We start from the raw sequence: 22,671 nt of genomic DNA, 5'->3' as shown, positions 1-22,671 counted from the left end.
AGGACCTACTATACAGCACAGGGAGCCATATTAGTATCTTGTAATAACTTGTAAAGGAAGAGACTGTAAAAAAGAATACACACACACACATATGTATATATATATATGACTGAATAATATTTAGTTATATGTATATATATGTATATATGTGTGTATATATATATATAACTATATCATATCATATTGCTATATACCTGAAACCAACACAACATTGTAAATCAACTATATTTCAATAAAAATTTAAAAAAACACAGCTAAGTAATCCACTCATGATTTCATGGAAACTTGAACAAAGTCATATAAAAAGTGTATGTCAAAAACATTCAGGGAAAGTTACAAGATTACAGGATCTACAGGATCTACTACTGGGGAATAAAGACTTTGGTGGTCAAGATGGAAAAATGGGTTAGGGAAATCTCAGCAAGGATGGTGCTATAACTCTACAAATTAAGCAAAGGGAGAAGACCATGTTGGAGACTCTGAGATACCTATCTTTATGATGCTGAATTTCAGAATTTTCCTTTTGAGATGAAGTGAGCACAGAGAAAGAAAATACTCTATCTTAATGGTGAGCTAGACTAAGGGTGAATGAAAACCAAGAAACACATTTCATTTATAGCTTCACATTTTATACGAATTATGTACTTATTTACTTTTCCAAAGATAACCAATACTCTTGCTTGGGAAAAGGTATATTTTTAAAATATATATTCTAACTATAAGGCAGCATCCAAATATAGCCAGGTTCAAGATATGTTTAAAATGGAAAGACTAGAACTTCCCTGGTGGTCCAGTGGTTAATACCCCATGCTGCCAATGCAGGGGGCATGGGTTTGATCCCTGGTCAGGGGACTGAGATACCACATGCCCCATGGCGCAGACAAAAAAAATTTTTTAATTTAAAGACAAAATAAAATGGAAAGATTTTAAATGGTAGGACAACACCAAGCAGTGAGTTTTCTTTGGGTAGTTAAATACCTTTTGACTACTGTAGAAAGTTCGATCACTCCTAACATGCTGAGTGGTGTAAGTCAAGCTGGATCGATGAGGATGCTTGATTTAACAGAAAATGAGCTCTTTTCTTTTCTCATGCCTATGACATCCAGGACTATCTGAAGAGAAGGGTCTCCAGCCATGTCAGGTGCATCTCAATTCTCTTTGGTATCTGTGGGATGTTAGCATATGGCATAGCATTTGGATCCTGGCCTCTTCAACAGCAAGGGGTAGGGGTGGTAGACAGGCTGAAACCTGCAGTGTTTTTAAATGTCAGGTTGGAAAGATTCTTTCTCCAAAAACACTAAGGGAGTCATTACCTTGACAGATCCTCTGTGACTATCTGACTGCATTCTTCAGACAACTTTACTTGTCAACCCCAGTCTATGAATTATTGAATGAAGAGTGTGGGAAGGGTGTTCAGATGGAAAACTATGCAGTCCATTTTCCCCAGGCTTCATCCTCCATCCTAGAGGCTCGGGAAGCCCCTGGCACGGCTCTCTAGGAGGCTGGCCCAGGGAGCTGCCCTGAAAATTTGTTAGGTTTACTTCTGAGTGGTCTAGGACCAATAACACTAGCAAAAACCAATAACCATAAATATTTGAAAGGCATTCCCATCTCTGATTGTCTGACTCTGGGTTCAGTTCAAAACCATCATAGAACTGATGGATTATTTTCTGCCTGCATTTTCTCCCTCCTTCTTGCCAATGATCTTACGCAAACCCAATCCAGCATCACCCAGAATAACACACACTCAACAAAACCCAGACGGTGCCTTCTCAGCAGTCCTGAGTGTCTTTGCAAGAATAACTCCAGCTTGCAAATATTTCTCATGCTGTGTAGCTGACAGGCTAAAGGATCTTGTAAATATCTGGTCTAGGTCCCCTGCCTCGAGAACACAAGAAATTTGGCCTAGTGCTTCTACAGGCACCTGAACACCAAGTTTTTCTCTCTAAAAGCATTTATGGATTAGTCCCCATAGAAAAATCAACTTAATTCTTTTCTCCCTTAAATAACCCTACAATATATCCCTCACAGGACATCATCTCCAGCCTTTACAAGTGCCCCTTTGGATACTAGATCAATACCAGGCTTTTGTGTAAAACAGTCAGTAAGCAAAACACAGGCAGAGATCTCTCCTGCAAGCCTGCCTCAAAGCTCCTCCTGAAAGGAAGGCTGCAAGATTTCACCACGATGCCATCATACCTGGGGGCACTCCAGCACAGTCTCACAATTGAAAAAGGAAATGCTTATCCTCTCCTTCCCTGGCTATGATATTTATACATGCCCACACACGCCGAGATGAACTTTGTTTTATGAATTTGATTTTCAAATGTCTCTGCATAGCACTGGTTTTAGAAATGGAGCATAATTCATCACATGAGTCACTCCCAGCATCATGAGGCTCAAGCACTCAGGAAGAGACATACATTATAAAATATAGACCTGGATTTGAGCTTTTGAAAATGGTAACATTGAGGAAAAGCCATGAAAGGTTCACTTATAAGACAGAAACCTAGAATGTCACTCATGGGTCAGAAAGGCTGCTGCCCCTTTAAAGCAGAGCGGTGGTCTCCCAGGTCTTTTTTTTTTTTTAACCTTTTCTTTCAAATAATGATGAGTGACTCTCTGTGCTGAGCCAGCTACTCACACTTGCTCATTCAACTTCCAAATTGGTGCAGAACCCCCATTTTATCTTGATGCCATAATTCTGAATGTATATTCAAATAAACTTGGGCAGCTTGCCTACTTAGTGTACAAGGCCACTCGGCTGACCAAGTAAGAGAAGGTTGGAATCCAGTTTATGACCCTCTTGGGGCAGCACAAGTCACCTTTTCTAAATCAGAAGCTGGCGCCTCATAGGTTAGCAGCCACCCCAAATCCAAAGCGAGTTTTACAAGCTTAAATGATGATGGGTCCAGCCCCTACAAGTCTAGTGCTCAGTCAAGTCTTGAGTCTTTGCAAACCCGTGGACTCTAGCCTTCCAGGTTCCTCTGTCCATGGAATTTTCCAGGAGGGCGTACTGGAGTGAGTTGCCATTTCATCCTCTAGGGTCCAGGCAAGGTTAAAGAAACAAAACTTGCCGTAGAGAGCATCTGAAGGAACCAGCCCTCCTACACTCTAGCCAGTTGGTCCATGTAGAGCATATGTATCTGGGCTCAGAAAGAGTTTCTGATATTTTCTGGGGGTGGGGGAAGATTAGAAATTGAGATTCGTCTGTTGTATGTAAGCAAGAGTAAACGCTTTTAAAAAGTTTTTTTTTTTAACTGGAGGATAATTGCTTTATAATGTTGTGCTGGTTTCTGCATACAACAATGCATATCAGCCATAAGGATACATATATTTCCTCGCTCTCAAGCCTCCCTGCCACACATTTCCCCATCTCACCCTTCTAGGTCGTCACAGAGCACTGAGATGGTCTCCCTATGTTACACAGCCGGTTCCCAATAGCTATCTGTCTTATACACTGTAGTGTATATACATATCTCAGTCCTAATCTTCCAGTTTATCCTAACTCTCCTTCCCCCATTGTATCCACAAGTCTGTTCTCTAAATCTGTGTCTCTATTCCTGCCCTGCAAATAGGTCCATCAGTACCATTTTGCTAGGTTCCATATGTATGCTTTAATATATGATATTTGTTTTTCTCTTTCTGACATTTCTCTCTGTATAACAGGCTCCAGGTTCATCCATCTCAGTTCAACTGACTCAAATTTGTTCCCTTTTAGGGTTGAATAATATTCCATTGTATATATGTACCACAACTTCTTTATCCATTCATCTATTAATGGACATCTAGGTTGCTTCCATGTCTTGGCTATTGTAAATAGTGCTGGATTACCATTGGGATCCATGTATCTTTTTGAATTATGGTTTTCTCAGGGTACATCCCCAGCAGTGGGATTGCTAGGTTATATGGTGACTTTATTCCTAGTTTTTCAAGGAATCTCCATAGTAGTTGTAGGTGCCAGAGGTTTCCCTTTTCTCCATATCCACTCTGGCATTTGTTCTTTGTAGATTTTAGTAAACACTTTAAATGTGGCCCCAAAGAGACATATATAAAGGTGAGAGCTGACCTGTGAGCCACAGATTTGCAGATTGTGCTAGAGTTTGAGATACAGTTGGGCAGGCACACAGTTTCTAAGAGTGAAATGACAAAACTCACCTAGGAATGGGGCTCAGGGCTCTCTCGTCTCCCAGTTCAATGTGCTCTAAATTGCTCTGAACTCTACATATTTTACAGCATTCAAATCAATCTTCAAAATAGGAAAAGCATTTATGGCTTTTTGGCTTGTCTCTTCTGTGTCTTGGAGGTAGAAACAGATTGAATGTGTCTCCTTCCATCGACCGCACTTTACAAATTTGCAGGGAAGCTATAGTCATTTTGAGGAAATGCCAGGACTAACTCACTTGCCTGAAACTTCTAACTGGCTCAGAGAGGGGGCATCTTTCCCTTGAGCCCAGGATCCCTGAGCCTGGCATGCTTGAAAGGGGGAGGCTGACATAATATTTTGATGGAAGATTAATTTTTTAATTTTGAAAAGTGTCATTTTTCAACGAGCCTTGAATGTTCATTACCAGGATGGAAAACATCCATAAACCTGTAATTTTACAAGGTTCACTAACTTAAAAGTGTCTCCTATCAAATGCTTCACATAGAATTATTTATTTAAAAAGTTACATTTTTCTCTACAGACTTACAGACAAAGTAAACAGACCTGTGGTTGCCAAGGGAGAAGGAATGTGGGGGAGGGATAGGTTGGGAGTTTGGGATTAGCAGATGAAAATTATTATTTATAAAATGAATAAGCTGCAAGTTCCTACTGTATAGCATAGGAAACTATAATATGATAAACCACTATGGAAAAGAAGGTGAAAAAGAATGTGTATATATCTATATATAGAGATATGTGTGTGTGTATATATATATGCATGTATAACTGAGTCAATTTGCTTTCAGTGAACATTAACACAATATTGTAATTTGGCTCTACTTCAGTAAAATACTTTTTTTATAAAAGAAGCTATGGTTTTCTCTAGAGTAGAAAAAGAAGAGTTCTTGAAGCAGTAAACAAAATTATATTGGAGGAAAAAATAAGAATATTTGCATTTTCTACTTTTGAGTTCATAATTGCCTCAAAGAAGTGATTACTATAAGAATGAAATTGTAAGGCTGTTGAGTTGCTATAGTCGAATGGAGTATGATATGTGAATTCACAGTCAAGTGTATCTGTCTCTCCAGAACCAGGCAGACAATAAAATTAAAACATAATGGGTCCCTACGTTCAGTTGAATATATATTTGCATTTTAAGTTACATTTAAATTATTGTAAAACCCTAAATCTCTTTGAAACATGTAAGTTTAAATTATTATGAAATGCGAAGTCTCTACAAGCTATTTCCTGTCATTTTTATGGTACATGTACAATGCCGATGATGAGTAAAAACTCCAATTAGAAACAGTGCTCGGTCTGTTTAACTTCTTACAAGATTGACATGTTCAGATGGAAATTTTTGTAATCCGATGGTCTGCATGAGTATATGTGATGTCAGTAACCTGGCAGTGTTCACTTAACAGTGACTCAGTGCTTCGGGTGGGGCGGGACGTGATATGAGAACTAGTTTTGGCAAATTCCCCTCCCTTCTCCCTTCTTCACGCCCTGCCTTCCTGTCTTTTTCTTCCTCCCTTTCTTCACTTCTTCCCTTCTTTTCCCCATGGCATGTGAAATTGGTTTCTACTTTATGTTAGATCTGCAACAGAAAGCTTATAGATCCCTGCAAAGTGAACAAGCTAACTTGCCCATCACAGGTCAGAGTTGGCACAATTGTGTACACACATAAGCAAGTGAACAACCAAAAATTCCCTTGTATTCTAATATGAAGGTAACAGTTTAGCAAGTGGCCTTCGCATTGCAGACCCAGTAACATCAGTGGTTAAGATCAGCACACGCTGATTTCTGTTCTTCCCCAACACTCAGCAGCTTACATTACTTTATGTAATTACTTTATTATTTTATGTCCATTTTGTACAATTCAGGTCATTTTTGTCCACTTCAAAATGTCTGTGTTTCTCAAAAGTCCATGAAAAGGAAGAATAAATATAGTACAATCTTAAACTCTTTATATTCAAGAGATTTCTACATAAATATTTGTGTGTTTCTTAAATTACTAGCAATGACAGTAATGGTAGCGGGGAGTGATCATGAATATGACATTTTTGAAAATTCACTTTTACCATAGTAAACTATGAGTAAAATCCTATTGCTATTTCTCATTTCGTGATATGAAGCTTAACGTGCAACAAGAGTGAAATAGGAGTGTTTTGTTAACATACAATAAAAAGTAAAAATGTCTTTTATTATAGTAATGAGAAAACAATCACATCTCCCTCAACAGTAATGCACTGCTGATTATTTCCTGTGTATTTAGCCACTCAAACTTATTTTTGGTGCATATGATTAAGTACATCGGTTGGGACTTCCCTGGTGGTTCAGTGATTAAGGCTTCACCTTCCAGTGGGCACGGGGTGTGGTCTTGAACCCTGATTGGGTAGCCAAGATCGCACATGCTTCATGGCCAAAAAATCAAAACATGAAACAGAGGCAATATTGCATCACATTCCATGAAGACTTTAAAAATTGTCCACATCAAAAAACTTTAAAAAATAAATATAAATTCGTCTCTCATCTTATGTATCAAGGCATATTTTTTTAAAAAGTTATTAAAAGTGCTACTTCAAATTTCCAAGAAGGAAGGGAATAAGAAGTAAAGGGGAAAAATGAAAATGGGAAGTGAGAATTTGGAAATAGAAAGAAAGGAGAGCTCAGAAAGGAAGAGGTACTATATCTTAGTTCACATGCAGGCATGACCCAGTGGAAAACTGAGAAAGATCCAAAAGGCGCTAAAATGAGAGACTCAGCCCATTCAACAAAAACACCATAGTTATTGGTAGATCTGAGGACAAGTCACAGGCACTGAAAATTCTACTTCACTGAAAATGAAGTAGAAGTGTCTCTTTAAGTTGGACACAGTGAAGGTGACCCTAAGCATAAGGTACTTGGGGAATCTAAGTAGCACATGGTTGCAATAAGTGATATTTGTCCACCAGCAGGCTGGCTGGGGTTCAGTAACAGGACCCCGGTCCCTAGGAAGGGGGCTAGAGAGCAAGCCACATCCTAGAGGCTGGCAAATAGCAGGCAGATCACCAGTACAGGGATTCAATGGCATCATGATACATAAAGCTGAGATAGATTTGGGAGAGTGCCATTGCTGAGATGAAGTTAATTATAAAGTATTAAACACGTGCATTTATATGAGCTTGCTCTCAAAACATTATTAAATTGGTAGAAGGAATAAGGAATTGGAGAAGAAAATGGCAACCCACTCCAGTATTCTTGCCTGGGAAATCCCAGGGACAGAGGAGCCTGACGGGTTATCGTTCATGGGATCACAAAAGAGTTGGACATGACCGAACAACTAAACAACAACAACATAAAAAATAAGAAATAGGAACAACTATTTAAATCCCAAAAAAGTAGGAGAGGGGACATCAGGAGCTGTTAGATACCAGCAGATTCTGGAAAGATTGAATGTTCATAATAAACCCAAGGAAAGCTGAGGTCTTGGACAAACAACCAGGGATTAAGAAGAGTCTACAAACTGGGACGAGATCCCCAGCCTCCACCACACTCTTGTTTGCTGAATGCAACCACCAGGCAGGAGACTAGACAGAGAGAATGGAGTATTCCTCAGCTGGAAGTGGGATGCCCTTCTGTACCATATGCCCATTGGTGAGCTTCATGGTTAAGCTCCATTCATGTAACCAGAGCTTCTGTTTACTCTTTAATATAAAGGTACAACCAGTAGAGAACCAAGAAAACTTGATGACATTAAAGATCTAGGTCAAACACACACAAAAAGGAACAATCTCAAAGAAAAGAGACATAAAGTGGCGTGTGAAGAAGAAAAAATTTTGAGAAAACCTACAATTAATATTCTCAGAAACATTAGAGAAAAATACTGTTTGTGACATAAGAACCCAAGAATAGATTGAGTTTTAAGCAAGACATGACTCTACCAGGAAGAGAGGCAGGCTTGGTGAGAGGAGGTGGTAAGGGCCTGATGAGAGATACTTAGAGGAAAGGGTAAAAGGGCAGTAATGAGCCTCAGATAAGGAATGTGACAGCAACAGGGGATTCTTTGCTTCAAAGTCTATTATCTTTTGTAAGAATGTTTATTTTCAGTTGTTTACCACAAAAAGAAATAAAATGTATGGATATTTTTCCCACTGCTCTTTTTGCAAGGACAAGAGAATAGAAGTACTGATTATAACTGAGAAACAGAAATGTAGTCATAGGATGGAGACAGATATCCTAATTCCAGCAGCAGGATCACATCACATGTCTGTGCTAGAGGCTTTGCTTTCAGTCTCTGAATTCCAGTGTCCTTATTGGCAAATGGGGAGAATATTATGTATAACATAGATGATACAAAATAATCAGAAAATACAAAATGTCTCACATAAGAAAGATGATGCCTCTTCCTTGAACACCCATAGAGCAACCAAACAAGAACATGATGAATTCTCCACCTCCCCTTCATTCATAAATCCACTCATTGGCTCCAAGTATGTGATCCAGTGACTTCCAAGTGCTAAGTTTTTCTCTGTGTGCTGATGACACAGTGATGAATGGATCAACCAGAAACCTACCTCTATGGAGTTCACCCTCTACTGGAGGAGGGTGCAGAATCAATCTATCAATAAGAAAGACATATGTAAATCCTGAGGACTGCTTTGGAAGAAAATAAAGTAGGAAGAAGGATATGGGTGCAGGGTGAGAGGGTGACCTTTGAGTGAAAGCCTGAAGGGAGAAGGATGTAGATAGGGTGGGGAAGGAACTTTCAGAAAGAAGCATGATTACGGATACCCTGAGGCAAGGTCTTGTTCCACTTGTCAGAGGACAGCAAAGAGGCCAGTGAAACAAGAGAAGGACAAGAGCAAAGGAGGGTGAACTGTAAGAGAGGAAGCTGAAGTGAAGGGCAGAGGATGCAAGGACATGGCTTCTATCTTTCAGGAGAAAGGAAGCCCAAGGAGGCTTTTGAGCAGAAGGATTTGTAGTCGGAATGATGTGTTATAGGATCACCCTGGGAAATCCATTGCCAGGAGGTTTTAGAGGGATCCAGAGGAGAATCAGGGGATTAGTGAGAAATTTGGTGAAGCAACTCGGGTGAGAAATCAGAGGTGAGATGACAGGTATTTATGTATCCCCAGAAGGGATGAGACAAAGAAAGGAATGGAAGGTGGCTTCTGGTCTGAGCAAGTAGGAAAAAAGTTGGTATCAACTAAGACTTAGACAGACTGTGGTCACAACCGGTTTGGAAAGGGAGTTGAGATCAGACTAATAATTGAGGTGTCTTCAGTTTGAGTTGAGAATTAGAAATCCAAGTCAGTACACCATTGGTGAGAATGTAAATTGGTGCAGCCACTGGGGGAAAGAGTTATGGAGGTTTCTCAAGAAACTAAAAGTAGAACTTCTGTTAGTGTTTAGTGTTAGTCATTCCGTTGTGTCCAACTCTTTGTGACCCCATGGCTTGTGGCCTGCCAGGCTGCTCTGTCCATGGAATTTTCCACGTAAGAGTAGTGGAGTGAGTAGCCATTCCCTTCTCCAAGGGATCTTCCTGACCCTGGGATCAAACCTGAGTCCTCCTGCATTGCAGGCAGAGTATTTACCATCTGAGCCACCAGGGAAGCACATATGATGCAGCAATCCCACTCCTGGGTATATATCTGGGGAGGGGGGAGAGGAAAACACTAATTTGAAGAGATACGTGCATCCCAATGTTCATAGCAGCACTATTTACAATCCCCAAGACATGGAAGCAACCCAAATGTCCATCAATAGATGAAGGATAGAGAAGATGTGGTGCATAGTTGCAATGAAATACTACCTATCCATTAAAAAAAAAAGAATAAAATTTGGTCATTTGGAGCAGCAGAGATGGACTTGGAAGGTATTATGATAAGTGAAATAATTCAGAGAAAGACAATGTCTGAAATCACTTATATGTGGAATACAAAAAATACAATATTAGTGGATTAAACACAAAAAGAAGCAGAAGCACAGAAATAGAGAACAAAATACAGTAGTGGTTACCAATGAGTGAAGAGTAAGGGACAACATAGGGGTTGAGTTTAGATATACAAACTATTGGATGTAAGGTAGACTCAATGATGTAATGTACAACATGAAATATGTAGCCTATATTTTGTAATGACTGTAAATGGAAAGTAACCTTTAAAATTGTATAAAACTTAAAAGCAAAGCTAACATATATATATATATATATATATATGTTTACCTACTTTCCTAAAAAAATGAAAAAAAAAAAAAGAAGAAATCCAAGTCTAGATGGCAAGTGAAACTGAGTGTATGAATCTGGAGTTCACAAGGGATATACACTCTGAGTTGATGGGACATACGTGGAATTAAGAGCCATGAGGCTGGATGAGGTCACCAAGAGAAGAAAATGTGGTGGAATCAGGAGGAGATGTGAGAACTGAGCCCTGTAGACCACCGTGTGAAAATGTTTAGTCAGTGGAGAAGAATCAAGGATAGACAATATTATGGAGAATTGATCCCTTGAATAAGCAGAGAAAACCCAGCACAGTGCTTGAATAACATATCTGCTTGTATTGAGTGAGTAATTCATATTCTTGAAAGGGTAAATAAACCAGCCTGCAGAGAGGAAAACAGGGATGTGCAGAATCAGCTTGAGATGGAGATTTGATTTCCCTGATGATTTTTCCAGTTCCTCAGTGACCCAATATTTTATGCCCTGCACCTTTATGTTTCCTCTGTATCCTTTCTCTTAAATCTCTTGTTACCTACTCCTCCTTATAAACAAAGTACTCCTGGACAGCAAATTAATTTGCTGGCTTTGCCCCAAAAAGCTTCTAGCTTAAACCATCCTGCTTCTAACTTCAAGGAAGGTATAACCAAGCAGCCTCATTTTGCACCCAAGCTGCAGCCGGAGAGACAACCCAAGGGAAATCATGGAGGTTAGGCCAAACACACTGGTTCTAGAGAATTTGTGTTAAAGTTAAGAAGTACAAATTAAGGGTTACAATTCAGGTCACCTATGAACTCCAAAATCACTGTGGATGCTGATTGCAGCCATGAAATTAAAAGATGCTTACTCCTTGGAAGGAAAGTTATGACCAACCTAGATAGCATATTAAAAAGCAGAGACATTACTTTGCCAACCAAGGTCCGTCTAGTCAAGGCAATGGTTTTTCCCGTGGTCATGTATGGATGTGAGAGTTGGACTGTGAAGAAAGCTGATCGCCGAAGAATTGATGCTTTTGAACTGTGGTGCTGGAGAAGACTCTTGAGAGTCCCTTGGACTGCAAGGAGATCCAACCAGTCCATTCTAGAGGAGATCAATCCTGGGTGTTCATTGGAAGGACTGATGCTAAAGCTGAAACTGCAATACTTTGGCCACCTCATGCGACGAGTTGACTCACTGGAAAAGACTCTGATGCTGGGAGCGACTGGGGGCAGGAGGAGTTGGGGACGACAGAGAATGAGATGGCTGGATGGCATCACCGACTCGATGGACATGAGTTTGAGTGAACTCCGGGAGTTGGTGATGGACAGAGAGGCCTGACATGCTGTGGTTCATGGGGTCACTAAGAGTTGGACACGACTGAGCGACTGAACTGAACTGATGAACTCATGTGGAGCAAGGGTGGCAATAAAACAAGTCATGGGCAATCTTAAGTTCATATGTCCTCAATGAGCACAGAAATTAAGTAAGCACAGAGAAGCTAGGACAATGGCTTAGATGCACAGAGGGGAACAGGGATGAGCCTTCAAATCTTAGCCCATGGAGCTGCAGAGGAATACACTTAGACCTGTCCCTAGTCTCACAGAGGTGTTGACTCTGTGTTTTGTCCTTGGATATTTAGGATACCCTCTTCATGCGACGAGTTGACTCACTGGAAAAGACTGATGCTGGGAGGGATTGGGGGCGGGAGGAGACGGGGACAACAGAGAATGAGATGGCTGGATGGCATCACCAACTCGATGGATATGAGTTTGAGTGAACTCTGGGAGTTGATGGACAGGGAGGCCTGGCATGCTGTGATTCATGGGGTCACAAAGAATTGGACACAACTGAGCGACTGAACTGAACTGAACTGGTTAATAAATATTTGTAGTCATTGCTTTTCATGACAGCCCTTGGCTAGGGGCTGAGAAGCCCTGAAAGAAACTTCTCGAGCTTGCCCTTGAAGGACAGATATTTTTTCTTGAAGGTTGAATGTTTTGTATTTGGAAATGGAAGGGAAAGTTGAGCAATAATAATTAAAGTTATTATCTACTGAGCACCTGCAATGTGTGTTAAGTATTAATAAACACCCTCTCATTTTGTTCTCACCACAGCCCCAGGGAATAAATACTATCTTATTATCCCCATGGAATCTTGTCTTCCCATCGCAGATGAGAACCACAGATATTTAATTAATCTTAATATCAGGCAGGCAGTAATGGGGGAACCCAGGAGCCACTTCTGGACTGTCACGCTGAAAAGTTCTCTTGAACATGCTACTATAATGTCTCTAAGTTGGGAGAATAGCAATTAAAAAATCAGAATCAGAAATTCAAAATGCATATGAGATGACCAGTGAGCTAGCTGTCTTAATCATCAGAGTGGTTATTTCTGTGCTGACAAGCAATCAAAAAAGGGAAGGAGTAGACAGTGCCAGGCTCAGCCAAACCACAAGGGACATAGAAGCTTAGCAGGTGAGTTTTCATTTCATACCGCGTGACATTCTACAGAACTATTTCAATTTATTAAGTGAAAAGATAATTGCCACCATTAATGCAGGTATTTAAAATTCTACAATGGCTGCAATAAACCTAAAAGCTTACCAGAAAAAAGGGACTGAACATCTATGAGGCTATGTTTATATCTCCAACCTTGACTTTGCCTCTAAGCTCTATAATTTATTAAACTTAGCACCACTACGTAATGGCTCATGGGTGCCTCAAACATAAAATAACCAGAAATATTTTTATTTTCTGTCCAGATATGTATTCATTTCTGGCCTTGGCTCCTCATTGTTAGTTAATGTCATCACCATCCATCTGGGTTCTCGAAGCCCAAAACTAGAAATTATACATGATGCTTTCTCTCCCTTTGCATCCTACACATTCATGCTTAAAGACATTCCCATCGACTTTATTTCCAAATAATTTAGAATCTTAGGATTTCTCTCTTTACTGCTCCCACATTCTTCCAAGCCAAAATGGGCACTTACCTAGATTACTGCACTAGCCTCTTGGGTGGCTACATGTCACCTTATTAGCTCTCCAGCATATGAACTCTTCTTTACACTTACAGAATGTGCCATGTAAACCTTGCTTCCTGCTATAGAAGCTGAACTCACAGGACACAAATTTCCCCAGATTTCCTTCTTGCAGAACCTCAACAAACTGGAGACAACTGCCCAGAACCTTGAGTCTGAAGACAGTGATGCTCTGAACTTATAGATGTGCTGACCAAAAGGAATCACTGAGTAAAGCCTAAAGCTGAATTTTCTTCTGGCAACTAGGGACTCAGTGAATAAAGATCTCTAAAGGGCAGCCTTTATTCACAGATGGTGTGTATAAAATATGCTCTCATATCTCGCTGCCTTCAGCAATTCCATTCCAACCAATGGAATTCCATCTCACCTAGGATCAGGGAAGACTCCTGAAATGAAGTCATGGAGGACCTGAAAGACCAAACATGATCTGACCTGCATGCCCTGTATCCTACACCCTAGCACTCAGCCTGTTTTCCTGTGCACCATCCAGCCCGGCCTTCTTCACGTTCCTGTCATAAGGTTCCTGCCCTGGCCCTGCACTCCACATATGCTCACATAACCAACCCCTTTGTATCAGTCAGATCTCAGCTCAGCTAATAGCTCCTCAAACAAGCCTTTTCTAACTATCCCCATTAAATTTGCCTCCCTCCAACCCAATCACACTCTGAGAGAGCACCCAGGTTTCTTTCCTGATGATTACCACTCTTGGAAACTATCTTGTTGACTTAGTATTATTGCCTACTCTTCCCCTGTGGACCTGCACACACATACACACTCACACACACACACAGAGTTAAACAGTGCAGATTTTGTCCACTTCTATATTCCAGTGTCTAGAACAATCCTGGCACATAGGAAGGAATGCATTCTGTGAATAAGATGTAAATCTCAAAGAAGTTTTTAAATAAAAACTAACAAATCTAATACCTATTTGATAAAAAAACTTCCATAATTATTGCCAATAAGAGTGTAAGCCAAATAGAATAAAAACTATTCCATGAAAGATGGCTCAGAAGAACTGGGATAATGAAGCCATCATTTTTTTAAATGGACATTTGGAAGCCCCAAAACTCTCAGACACACAACATGAGCACAGTATTTTGGGATTGTACTTGTGTATGCTGCTGCTAAGTCACTTCAGTCGTGTCCGACTCTGTGCGACCCCATAGACGGCAGCCCACCAGGCTCCCCAGTCCCTGGGATTCTCCAGGCAAGAACACTGGAGTGGGTTGCCATTTCCTTCTCCAATGTGTGAAAGTGAAAAGTGAAAGTGAAGTCGCTCAGTCATGTCTGACTTGTAGCGACCCCATGGACTGCAGCCTACCAGTCTCCTCCGTCCATGGGATTTTCTAGGCAAGAGTACTGGAGTGGCTTACCATTGTATTTCCTATCAAAATTCATCAAAGACAGGAAATTTTTGATGAGAAAAATATGACTTAGAAGAATTTCAGATTGTCCATGAGGAGAATCAATCAGATTGGGACATTGTTACACAGAAGAATTTTAGCCTTTGGAGCTTAATAAACTGCCTGAATTTTTGGAGAAACTCACAAAGAGGGAAATAAAGGAAAGTCATATAATTCCAGGTAAGCTTTTTTTGCTCTTCATATACAAATGCAATTCCTAAATTGAATAGACATGTATGTGTACGTATGGGAAATAGATGGAGAAACAGTGGAAACAGTGTCACACTTTATTTTGGGGGGGTTCCAAAATCACTGCGGATGCTGATTGCAGCCAGGAAATTAAAAGACGCTTACTCCTTGGAAGGAAAGTTATGACCAACCTAGACAGCATATTAAAAAGCAGAGACGTTACTTCGCCAGCAAAGGTCCATCTAGTCAAGGCTATGGTTTTTCCCGTGGTCATGTATGGATGTGAGAGTTGGACTGTGAAGAAAGCTGAGCACTGAAGAATTGATGCTTTTGAACTGTGGTGCTGGAGAAGACTCTTGAGAGTCCCTTGGACTGCAAGGAGATCCAACCAGTCCATTCTAAAGGAGATCAATCCTGGGTGTTCATTGGAAGGACTGATGCTAAAGTTGAAACTGCAATACTTAGGCCATCTCATGCGACGAGTTGACTCACTGGCAAAGACTCTGATGCTGGGAGGGATTGAGGGCGGGAGGAGACAGGGACGACAGAGAGTGAGATGGCTGGATGGCATCACCGACTCTGTGGACATGAGTTTGAGTGAACTCCGGGAGTTGGTGATGGACAGGGAGACCTGGCGTGCTGTGATTCATGGGGTCGCAGGTAGTCAGACACGACTGAGCGACTGAACTGAACTGAACTGAACTGATGACTAATTACCCAATAAAATGCTCAAAGAAACCTCCTGTCTTCTCTGGGGGTGGAGGGGGAGTGGAGAAGGAAAGGGGGAAAAAGATGGAAAAGGAGAAGGAGAATGCAACGTTAATTGCCCTCCTAGTAGGTACACAGTTCTGCAAACTCAGAGTTGCATTGTTGAATATCTTCTTCATCTCCTCTCTCCACTGGAACTATTTTTCCTCTGTATCCTGATTTCCATATAAGCTCAAAACTCAAGATAGTATTTTTGTCACCCTGGAAGTCTTCTGATTTCTCATAGAACAGAACATACTGTGCAATAAAAACATAAATATTCAACTCAACCTAATGGATAGCAATACAGAATCATCTTACTTATGGAAGCAATTTGCTTGACACATGTGGAACACTGCATGAACTGTAACAGACATTTCACCAGTGCTGCAGAGAAGGCATATGTATCTTCTATTCTGGGTTCTTTAGGTAATCCAGTATAGCGTAAAGAAAGTAAAATTAGCAGCTAATAAATTAAACATGACTAATATCTCATCTCCTAAGACAAATCCAGGAATGTACACAAACAGTATCGACAGTGGAAGTGAAGAAAGAAAATAATATTCAGGATCGATCACAACAAAATTGGCCAAACCGGTGACAATTTTTATGAGATCATTTCTTTTGTCCTGTATGAATCAAATACTAAATGGATGGATGAATTACTTGGTAACAGTGGGGTGGTAAATCTGAGCTTCTCTTCTGAGCCCCAAGCAAGGAAAATGAAATAAGCTTCGTACAATAGTGGTATAAACAGATCCATCCAGCATATGCAATTTACTGACAACAAATCAATATTCTTTGGGGATTCAGGTCTGACAAAGCTTAATAGCAAACAAAAGATAATATTTCTCTGGAACAATTCTATACAACAGTGAAAAAAATCTCTATCAAAGCTTTTCTTTCTAAATACAATTCATCTCCTATCTCTTCAAACTGCTGACTCTCTGCAGATATCTTCTAATATAATCTCTGTAGGCTCCATGTATCACCAAAAAAAAAAAAAAATGGCTATTCAGGCTTCAGAAATCTCCACATGGAATTATAGAAGCTGGCATGGATATTTAAAAAATTCCTATGTCCGTTTTCATTTGTAAATTAACAGTTTTTATTTGAAAGAATAGCATTCAAAAATCCAAACATATTATTACATTAAGTGTTAGATTTTGTTAGATTCTGTAATATTCAAAGGAAGAGATTTTATGTCAAATATATGCATCTGTAGTTAAATCACATGTAGATGTTGGTGTCTGGGAAAAAATTATTGTAACTAGCCTTCTGTTTCATTTTCTGCCAGTGAATATGAGGAAGAACTTGGAAAATTCCCCTTATTAAGTAAGAGGGAAATGGGTCCTGGGGCTATTTGTTAAGTTTTAGAGTTCTATATTTTATAGTGAAAAATATCATAAAGTATGTTCTTAACATTAACCTGTCTGGGAATGTAAACTGTTATAGTCACTGTGGAAAATAGTGTTGAGGTTTCTCAAAAAACTAAAAATAGAGCTACGATATGAGCCTGCAGTCCCACTCCTGGGCACATATCTGGAGAAAGCTGTAATTCAAAAAAGATCTATACACCCCAATGTTCATAGCTGCACTATTTAAAGCAGCCAAGATGTGGAAGCAAGCTAAGTGTCTATCAATGGAGTAGTAGATAAAGAAGATGTAGTACATACATACAATGAAATATTACTCAGACATTAAAACAAAAAAGAATGAAATAATTACTTTTGTAGCAATATGGGTGGACCTAGAGATTATCATCCTAAGTGAAGTAAGTCAAAGACAAATGCCATATGACATCACTTAAATGTAGAATCTAAAATGTAATACAAATGAACTTATCTGTGAAACAGAAACAGACTCACAAGACAGAGAGAACAGACTTGTGGGTGCCAAAGAGAGGGGGACTGGAAGAAGGATGTAGTGGGAGTCTAGGATTAGCAGACGCAAGCAATATATATATAGCATGGATAAACAACAAAGTCCTACTATATAGCCTAGGAATCTAAATTTAGTGTCTTATGACAAACTGTAATAGAAAAGAATAAGAGAAAGAATATATATATATATATATATAACAGAATATATGTAACCATATATATATAACTGAATCACTTTGCATTACAGCAAAAATTAACACACTGTAAACCAACTATACTTCAATAAAATACATTTTAAAAAATCAACCTGTCTAGAAGTTCTCAGAAAGACCCATATTTATTTTAAAATTTCCCTAAAGAAAAATAACCTCAAACATTACTGTGAATTTTTGCACTAGCTATATGAGGGAGAGGGTATACCAGTTCTCCAGTTTTATAAATGAATAAAAGACACCTTTTGGGGTGGGGGAAAACTAAATGGAATTTTGTTAAGGTTAATTGGAAATTTCTTTGCAACTGATCATACCATTTGCCATGGCACTCTGTTATAATACACCATGTACCTTACAAAAGCAATGAAGGACATTTTCTGCTATGAAAAGAGAAAAAGGTTTTTGGATCAAAAATATCATAGCTAGAGACTGAAATAATACAGATTTAACAGAAAGTTACATTGACAACTTGGGTTATGGTATAAAAAAAGCATTAGAGCACCCAATAAAGTGAAGTCAAATGCACATGAAAACTCAAAATATATACCTTGAGGCAGGGGGAAGAAAGGGTTGTCATAAGAAAGAAAAGTAGTAAACCCGCCTGTCCTCAAGCAAAGAAACTCTGAGAATAAGGGTGTAAAGAAAAAAATCTATTTATAGATAACCCTGAAAGAGAGGACTCTAGTTCTCTCTTTTCAACAGACACTGTTTTCTCAAATACTTTAAAATGGGCAGAGCTCTGCTGACTCCTTCCCCACTCAGATCACAGGCCACGGGAGGCAATGTTAGCGCAACCTCCAATCTGTATCCCTAGGTTCCTGTGTCACCCTCTCCTCCCATCCACACCTGAGCTTCCGGCTCTGATTCTCCTTGGACCTAAATTCCCACCTCATGCTCCAGGTTTGAACATTCGCCTGTGGCTCCATTTAATCTGAAGACTCTGCAAGTCCATTCTGCCTCCCCTTTCCTTTCCTGCATACATGTTAGTCTCCCAACACCTGGAACTCTGGCTTTCCTCGAGGAGAAAAGTTCTTCTCCAATGATTAGTATTGAGGAACTCTACCTGCAACCTATCAAGTCTCAGGTCTCAAAAGGGATTCATACCCTGAAGAACATGTTCACAATAACACTTTTCAACAGGTACAAGTCTGGTAAGCATGGGGTGCCATTTTGACTAATTGATGCAACAGGAAACTTACTGGGAACCACATTGATAGTCCAGGAATCAATAGGGTAAATGAAAGCATCAGGCTTAGAAATGAACAGAAACAAAGACTCACACCCAGGACTAGAAAGCAAACATTGCAGAAAGGTTTTATAGCAAGAAAGTCTAGTTAGCATGTAACGCTTGGTGTACATTGACACCCATATTTTTCAGTCTATTTATTCTCCAGTTTAAGATCAATGTTCCACAGAAGGAGGGTCTTTATTGCCTGGCTAAAGGGATGTGATCTTTTTTATTTTTTTCACTGTTTTAAAAATGGAAGCTCAGTTGATTTACAATGCTGTGTTACTTTCAAGTGTACAGCATGTTGATTCAGTTTTTTAATATATATATACATATATTTTTTGGAGAAGGAAATGGCAACCCACTCCTGTGCTCTTGCCTGGAGAATCCCAGGGACGGGGGAGCTTGGTGGGCTTCCGTCTATGGGGTCACACAGAGTCGGACACGACTGAAGTGACTTAGCAACTTAGCAGTAGCATACATATATTTATACACACACAAATATGTGTAAATGTATGTATGTATATATATATATACATTTCAGATCCTTTTTTATTATAGGTTATCACAAGATATTAAGCATAGTTCTCTGTGCTATATAGTAGGTCCTGGTTGATTGTCTATTTTGTATATGGTAGTTCAGTTCAGTTCAGTTCAGTCGCTCAGTCGTGTCCAACTCTTTGCGACCCCATGAATCACAGCACATCAGGCCTCCCTGTCCATCACCAACTCCCGGAGTTCACTCAAACTCATGTCCATCGAGTCGGTGATGCCATCCAGCCATCTCATTCTCTGTCGTCCCCGTCTCCTCCCACCCCCAATCCCTCCCAGCATCAGACTCTTTTCCAGTGAGTCAACTCTTCGCATGAGGTGGCCAAAGTATTGGAGTTTCAGCTTCAGCATCAGTCCTTCCAATGAACACCCAGGATTGATCTCCTTTAGAATGGACTGGTTGGATCTCCTTGCAGTCCAACGGACTCTCAAGAGTCTTCTCCAACACCACAGTTCAAAAGCATCCATTCTTCGGCCATCAGCTTTCTTCACAGTCCAACTCTCACATCCATACATGACCACGGGAAAAACCATAGCCTTGACTAAACGGACCTTGGTTGGCAAAGTAATGTCTCTGCTTTTTAATATGCTATCTAGGTTGGTCATAACTTTCCTTCCAAGGAGTAAGCGTCTTTTAATTTCCTGGCTGCAATCAGCATCTGCAGTGATTTTGGAGCCCAAAAATATAAAGTCTGACACTGTTGACACTGTTTCCCCTTTTCCCATGAAGTGATGGGACCAGATAGAGACAGAAGCTCAGAGACTACCATGAGGATAAAAGTCTAGAGATACATCGTTTTCTAAGTCGAGAAAATAGAAAATAAAAATAAATTCTCAAAACACTAGCAGGGAATAGGGGGCAGATATATTTTGCATATAGATGACCAAATATGAGCATTTCATCTAACTTTTTTCATAGAAATTGGGTAAGCAAAAAGAAAGCAGAGTGAAATGTTCAAAGTACTTAGAAAGAGAGAAGCAGCAACAATAACCCACAATTCTGTATCCAATGTAATTATTCTTAATTATTCTTTAAAAGTGAAGGGGAAATAAAGGCTTTCTCTGGCCAAAAAAAAAAAAAAAAGAAAAAAATTGAGGGAATTTGCTGCCAGTAGACCTGTCTTGCAAAAAATGTTAAAAGAAATTCCATAGAGAAAAGGAAAATTATATAGATCAAAAACTTGGATCTACATAAAGAGAAAAAAAAATCTGAGAAGGAATAAACAAAGGTAAAATTAAAACTTTTATTTTTTCAATCCTAACTGAACCAACAGACATTAACAATGTGTTATACATAACACATTGCTATATATGTATAAGCAAAATAAGTGCTTATGTATAAGCAAAATGAGTGACAGCAATGATATGAGGGGTGGAAGGAGGAATCAATATTGTTATTATAAGATATTCACAGAATTTGTGACACAGTACAATGTTTTTTCAAAGGGAACTTGGAAGATGGATCAAAAGAAATATTGTCAGAGAGTGTTTTATGTTTTCTTCTTTAAGAGTTTTATAGTGTCCAGTCTCATATTTAGACCTTTAGTCCATTTTGAGCTTATTTTTGTATGTAATATTAAAGAATGCTCTAATGTCATTCTTTTACACGTAGCTGTCCAGTTTTCCAAGCACCATTTGTTGAAGAGACTGTTTTTCCACCATTGAAAGTGGACTTGTATATTGCAAACTCTAGGGTGATCACTATCCAAAAAAAAAATAACTCATATGCTAAGAAAGAAAAGAAAACTGAATTATTTAAAATGCTTAATAAAAATCACAAAAAAATAAGTAAAAGGCAAAAATAGAATTACAGATCAATGACAAGAAATTATAGAGAACGATACTATATCTGGCAGATTTTAATATAACAGCAATCACTATGAACTACTCAGTGGTCATTTTCTCCCCATTTTTCAAATCCTTTCTTTATTTCCTGAGATGAATACATAAATCAGTGGCTGAGGGGCAAAGGGTGAGTACAGAACAGACACCGGCAGCATGTAGCTGGCAGGAGAGGCTGTGAAAGGCCCATCCCTGTGGGACAACCCCCTATCCTGGGCAGAGCCAAAGATCAATAAAAACCATGATGAAGCTATCAACTTTAAAAGATTATCAGAGTAGGTTTAAAAACAAGATCCAACTATACATTGTCTATAAGAAATCACCTTCAAATATATTAACACATAAATATTGAAAGTAAATGGATGCAGAAAGATAAATAATGCAAATACCAATCAGAAGAAAGCAGGAGTAGCTGTATTAACTTCTGATAGAACAGACTTCAGACCAAGGAAAATTATTGGGGTAAAGAGTGGCATTGCATAATGATAAAGGGATCAATTTATCAAGAAGGCATAATGATCCTTAGCATGTATATGCATCACAACAGAGCATCAAAATACATGAAGACAGAATTCCAAGTTGAAATCGATGTATCCATTACTATAATTGGAAATTTTAACATTCCTCTTTATCAGATATGGATAGATCCATTTGGATAGAAGGCAGAAAATTAGTAAGCATATCAGTTCAGTTCAGTTCAGTCGCTCAGTCGTGTCCGACTCTCCATGACCCCATGAATTACAGCACGCCAGGCCTCCCAGTCCATCACCAACTCCCGGAGTACACTCAAACTCATGTCCACAGAGTCGGTGATGCCATCCAGCCATCTCATTCTCCGTCGTCCCCTTCTCCTCCCGCCCCCAACATTTCCCAGCATCAGAGTCTTTTCCAGTGAGTCAACTCGTCGCATGAGGTGGCCAAGGTATTGCAGTTTCAGCTTTAGCATCAGTCCCTCCAATGAACATCCAGGATTGATCTCCTCTAGAATGGACTGGTTGGATCTCCTTGCAGTATAAGGGACTCTCAAGAGTCTTCTCCAACACCACAGTTCAAAAGCATCGATTCTTCGGAGATCATAGTAAGCATATAGAACATTGAAATTAATTGATTGCATAAATATTCATCTGTCCAATCAGCTGTACATAAGGGACAACTGTAGACTGATTCATTCAGCAATAGCAGAAAGCACATTCATCTCAGGCTTACATGGAACATTCACTGGGTAAGAACACATTCTGGGCCATAAAGCT

Source organism: Moschus berezovskii, chromosome 19, assembly GCF_049115385.1.
Source record: "Moschus berezovskii isolate FMDL1 chromosome 19, NW_MosBer_1.0, whole genome shotgun sequence".
In the NCBI taxonomy this organism is placed as follows: Eukaryota; Metazoa; Chordata; class Mammalia; order Artiodactyla; family Moschidae; genus Moschus; species Moschus berezovskii.
This window is presented reverse-complemented; position numbering follows the sequence as displayed.